This window comes from Oryzias latipes, chromosome 7 (assembly GCF_002234675.1).
Source record: "Oryzias latipes chromosome 7, ASM223467v1".
In the NCBI taxonomy this organism is placed as follows: Eukaryota; Metazoa; Chordata; class Actinopteri; order Beloniformes; family Adrianichthyidae; genus Oryzias; species Oryzias latipes.
In genome coordinates, this window is record NC_019865.2 from 33,245,953 (window position 1) to 33,252,359 (window position 6,407).

General features: G+C 35.0%; 1 long non-coding RNA gene across 1 annotated transcript; it reads left to right on the plus strand.

Annotated features, from left to right (window-relative positions):
* The first annotated feature begins 1,439 nt into the window (after positions 1-1,439).
* On the plus strand, positions 1,440-2,640 carry LOC110015399. The gene is made up of 3 exons (XR_002873492.1): positions 1,440-1,530; positions 1,908-1,969; positions 2,601-2,640. It is a non-coding gene; the product is annotated as an uncharacterized LOC110015399 (long non-coding RNA).
* The last annotated feature ends 3,767 nt before the right edge of the window (positions 2,641-6,407 follow it).

Consider the following 6,407-nt stretch of genomic DNA (forward strand, 5'->3'; position numbering starts at 1 on the left):
TGGTGGACTGGTACCAGGTAGTAGTAGTACAAGATTTGTTTCAAATCAAATCAACATTTACATGAAATGAAATATAAGTCTACGCAAGACTTTGACAATATGATTTGAAAGGGGAATGGAAGAAGCTTATGCTTATAAGAATCCAATCCCCCACTCAACAGCACTCGCAACAGAAAACAACGGTAACGCTTTCTTTTACAGTACAGTACTTACAGTGTACTTAAGTGGTATTTACATGGTACTTATTGTGTATCTACTGGGTACTTTCAGGGTACTTACATGGTACTTTTTATGGAATTTACTGGGTACTTACAGTGTGTTTACATGGTACTTTACTGGGTACTTTCATGGTACTTTTTGTGTCTACTCTGTACTTACATGGTACTTACTGTGTATTTATATGGTACTATTTGGTTCATACCTATGTGGTACATACTGGGTATTTATAATATTCTTACTGGGTATTTACATGTTGTTTAAAGGTTTCTTTTATGGTACTTACCACATGTAAGAACAAGGTAAGTACAAATAAAGTACCTTGACCTTTAGGTCTGCACTCGCTGCATGTTTCATGGTATTTACCATGAATTTACCACAGAAACTACCCCTTAAGTACAATGAAACTGTACTGTAAAAGAAAGTCAGCCCTATTTCCACTCTATTACATGGTACTTTCAGTAGTAAAGGCTGGGTATGTACACGTATTACCTTCCTGTGCAGTGTACATACATACACACTTGGTCTCCTGACCTCACCAAATGAGACAATGGTAACTTGTTGGTAAGGGTAAAGTAACTACATTGTAAAAACATGTTCTGGCCTGATTACTTCTTGTAACATGAGACAAGTTTAAAGAGAAACAAGACAGCAGTGAAAACAACAATCTTTAATATGATACATGTCTTCAGCATACAAAGTTTCATCACAATGAAATATGTTTTAAGTACAAAACAGTACAAAGGAGCATTCCAAAAAACACATTATTGGCCTGAGGGTCGTGCTTTTTGTCCGTCAAAATTCCTTCAGCAGAGTTTGGTAACGGTGCAGGACTTCTTCAGGGTTTGTAACTGCAAGAAAATTAACAATAAAAGCTCAAATGAAAATAAAAAGCATAACGACTTTGATGAAATACAAAATAAATTTTACTTATTTAATCATTTCTGTAATGAGTTTGATAAATCTCTGTGTATTATTTATCGCTTTGACTGTAATGCTTGAAATTAATCAATTATCCTCATTTATAAACATGATAATAAATTATTCAAAACTTAACTTTTTTTAAATATTGTTCTAAAAACGAACTTTTTTAATATATAATGTCAGGAAAATATGTAAAACAACAAGGCTAAATATTTACTTTTAATACTAAAAACACCCCGAGTGTGTGTTTTTGTTAAGTAGGTCGGGGCAAGTAAAGTTGCAAATTACCAGCGCACTTGAATGCAGCACAACAACCCCCAAAGTGAGCGTGCATTAATCCGGAGAGCCTCGAGGCGTGCGCAACAGTTTGAATTTCTCTTCATCTGGCAGGTAAGCCAGTGTTTGTGTTTTTTAAAATATTGGATAAATTACATGTAAATATTTAAACTGATCAAACTTTATAAAGAAGCTAACCTCGTGATTTCAAACCGCTATCTCTGTGTTTAAAACGTGACGTAAGAGCATGTCTACCTTACTGCAATAATTTCAGTTATTTCAAAATGTTTAAATTTTCAAAGTTTGTAATGAAAATCTACAAACGTTGTTACTTACCAGGAGAGGGGCACCTGTAAAACAAGCACGGAGCCTAAATGATAAAGTCTGTTGTTCTGTGCTCTTTTGACTGAGCGCACGTCTTTCTGGGAAAATCAAAGAAAGGCGTTCATTTAAAATAATGATGACGTACTTCCGTGTTTTTCCCGCTTTAGATCAGCTATGGTGAAGAAGACATTCCAGACGAATCCGTGAAGCCACAGGAGAGTAAGCTAAAGTAAGTTAAATCCACCAAGTGGACATATTATTTACATTAATGAAGAGTTTAACTGCATTTTCTTTTCTTTCTCCGTTTTTATTCTATTTTATTTATTTATTTATTTATTTTCAAATATGATAGAGACAACAATACCACCCAAAAGTGAATGTAACTGTTTGAAAATTAAAACGTATTTTTGTGAATAACTGTGTTGAATTTGAAATTGCCTATTTATTTCTTTTTCCTTTTCTTTTACACTGCCATGTTTTTCATGTTAATGCAAATTGTAGGTGCGAATAATATTTATAAAGAAGAAATACACACAGCAATTGGCAATTAAAACATTACTTTTGTCATTCTTTGTCTAAACAAATTATATTTTTTTATGGCAATTTTGATTTTTTTGTCTTTGATTTCTTTTTTGTTCTTGTTTATATAACTAAAATTTAAAGTTGTGAATAATCTATCATGTTTATAAATGAGGATAATTGATTAATTTCAAGTATTACAGCCAAAGCGATAAAGACTACACAGAGATTTATCAAACTCATTACAGAAATGATTAAATAAGTAAAATTTATTTTGTATTTCATCAAAGTCGTTATGCTTTTTATTTTCATTTGAGCTTTTATTGTGAATTTTCTTGCAGTTACAAACCCTGAAGAAGTCCTGCACCGCTAACAAACTCTGCTGAAAGAATTTGGATGGACAAAAAGCACGACCCTCAGGCCAATAATGTGTTTTTTGGAATGCTCCTTTGTACTGTTTTGTACGTAAAACATGTTTCATTGTGATGACACTGTATGCTGCAAACATGTATCATATTAAAGACTGTTGTTTTCACTGCTGTCTTGTTTTTCTTTAAATTTGCCTCATGTTACAAGAAGTAATCAGGCCAGAATATGTTTTTACAATGCAGTTATTTGACCTTTACCAACAATTTAGCATTGTCTCATTTGGTGAGGTCAGAAGATCAAGTGTGTATGTATGTACACTGCACAGGAAGGTAATACGTGTACATACCCAGCCTTTACTACTGAAAGTACCATGTAATAGAATGGAAATAGGGCTGACTTTCTTTTACAGTACAGTTTCATTGTACTTAAGGGGTAAGTACCAAGTAATATTCAAGTGAACATACCCGGTATTTAGTAATGAAAGTGCCATGTAGTTGAGTGGAAATAGGGCTGACTTTCTTTTACAGTACAGTTTCAGTGTACTTAAGGGGTAGTTTCTGTGGTAAATTCATGGTAGATACCATGAAACATGCAGCGAGTGCAGACCTAAAGGTCAAGGTACTTTATTTGTACTTACCTTGTTCTTACATGTGGTAAGTACCATAAAAGAAACCTTTAAACAACATGTAAATACCCAGTAAGAATATTATAAATACCCAGTATGTACCACATAGGTATGAACCAAATAGTACCATATAAATACACAGTAAGTACCATGTAAGTACAGAGTAGACACAAAAAGTACCATGAAAGTACCCAGTAAAGTACCATGTAAACACACTGTAAGTACCCAGTAAATTCCATAAAAAGTACCATGTAAGTACCCTGAAAGTACCCAGTAGTTACACAATAAGTACCATGTAAATACCACTTAAGTACACTGTAAGTACTGTACTGTAAAAGAAAGCGTTACCAAAACAACATAGGTGGCACAGTCAAAAGGTGGATGGAGAGGAGGGGGAAGTGGCCCTGTCCTTGTTTAACACCTACTTGTAATCCAAATACTGTGATGAAAACCTGTAAAGGTCAGGATAGGTGTCAGTAATGTCAACCGGGGAGTGATCCCTGTATTTGGCCTGGGCGCGTGGCGACATGCCTTAAAAATGTAAGTTAATACATTGACTGATTATTCTTCATTTCAGCATAATGCCTTCCTGTTAAGCTGCCCACACATTTTATCAACCACATTTAACAGACCACCAAATCCTCTCTCCTGTTTCATGAAGGAATTTTTTGAGTTTTTATCAATAGGTCTTTTAAGACATAAGATTTTACAAACTTGTGACCTTAACCTACACGTTGACAACAGGAATGATTTTTATGTCTCTTAAGCACTGTGGGTTTTAGGCAGCATGTCACACAGCCTACTCTGTATGCTGAAGTGCCCTTTGTTGTGGACATTACACTCTCCAACCTCTACTGTATATGTTTTAACCCTTGTGCTATCCTAGGCACTTTAACGTTGGGAGTTGGGTCATCTAGACCCACTAGACAGTGCTCTGAACCTTTTTTCTTCAATGATTTGTGATCTTCACTGGTGTCCATGGATTACATGAAATCTTTCCACCTTTATCCACCTTTGTCATGGTAGGGAGAACACGTCAATGGAAGGGTGGGTCATCTAAGATAGAACAAGGGATACCTTGACTGCCTTTATCCAGCAGAGGACCTTGGTGAGAACTGTGCGGACACGGTCTATCATCTGTGAAGTGGCTGCAAGTTTCACTAATACTCTTAAACAAACTCCTGTACAAACATTACCTCCATGTGATTTTATTGTTGACTATTCTAACAGTAGACTGAGGTCTGCTATCGAGTCAGTAGCTCCCCTAAAAACAAAAACTTTTATGCCAAAGCTTAAAACACCCTGGAGAAATTAGGTAATTAGAAAATTAAGAAGAAACTACAGGAGAGCAGAGAGAAAATAAAAGAAAAAACAAATTAAGAGGAGATTCTAATTATTTTAAAGACCAATTGAAACTCTACAAGTCCTCTGTCAGACAGGCAAGGGCATTCTATTTCATAAAACTCATCACAGATAATAAAACATACGATTATTTAATTAACAGAGTTTTAAATTAGTATGTCATGCTACACTCACAAGTGGCATGTGAAAAGTTTGCAGAGCACTTTGGAGGCAAAATCAATGCTACAGAATCTAACCATTTATCTGTACCCAAATACAGTATTATCCCAATAAATCACAAGCACTGTACCTGAGGAAACCCTGGAGAACGCAGTCCTGGTTGATGCAAAGATGTTTTAAAGGTGTCTTTTCCCAAGTTAACCCAACAACCTGCCTTTTAGATCCTATCCCCACGTCACTTTTATAGACATCTTAGAATCTTTAAGTTGGTGCTTCTAAACATTGTAAATTGCTCTCTTCAGACGGGTGTTTTCCCCGCTGCCTGTAAAACGGCAATGGTGAGGCCCCTTTTGAACAATAGCTATTTAGATCCGATAACAACCATTTTTAGGCAAAATTATTGTAAAAATAGTTTTTACTCAACTACGCGACTTTTTGAATGAGAGAAAACAGTTTTTGAATGAGAAAAATATCTATCTGGTTTAAGGACAAGCTAAGGCACTGCAACAGCCCTTCTAGAAATTTTAACTGATCTTAGAATTAATATTTACTCATAAAAGCTAACTGTGCTACCGGATCTTAGTGTTCATTTGATACAGCAGATAACCTGTTTTTACTAGACAGACGTCAGAGTCTTTCAGGTACCATTTTTAAGTGGTTCATTCCTGCCTTAGAGAGCGACAATGCTTTGTCAACATGGGTACATGGTCTTGAGGTCCACCTAGGGTCATTTTTAGGTCCAATACTGTTTAATCTTTACACTATAAACCCTATTGAGTTCACGGAACGTAAAACATGTTTTGTAACAGATTACACAATAATTAAGTTATTTTATTAAAATGTTGAAGTTTACATTTCTTAAAATTTTAATTTTCAGTTGCCCTAAATTTGTATTATTTCATTTTATAAATATTAATATTCCTCAACTTCTAATAGAGATAATTTAACCAAAGTTTTTAATATTTTCCAACTGAAAAAAATGCTGTAGCTAACATTTGTTCTAATAATATCTAACTCATGAAATGAGTGTAGCATTCAAAATATTTACAATTCTTCATCTTAAATTGTTTGGAACTCGAAATATATTCTAAACAGAGATTTTAATACTGCCCTACATTTTTATCAGCTAACATTGGTAAAAACAAAACAAAACATGAAAGCCGCACAATGTGCTCTTTTCAGAAATGCACACATTTCAAGAGGTTGAAGAAACAATCAGTGCAATGAAACTGCAATATCATGGTGGAACAAAAAGTGTTAGTTTTGAAATCTAAGGCAGAAAAAGCAAATGATCACAACAAAAAATATTACTTACATAAAACTTAAACCAACAAAGAGTCCATTCTGGTAGATTGACTCGCGGAACAAAACGTTCTTCAGCGTCAGTAAACGCCCTTTCAGGGATTTGTTGTCTTCAGGGCGTATCACATCTTCTTGAATAAATGTGAATGTAAGTTTTTTGGGGTACTGTAGGCCCAGAGTATAGATGTACCCAACGAGTAGAAGAAATGAGTCAGCCAGATTTATGGGACCACTGAGAAGTATTTGTTTCTCCATGACGATAAAGATTCTCTCAGGGCGGAAAGCAGCAGCATCAGGCGCATCACAACTGATAAGAGAGCCACAGCAGTGT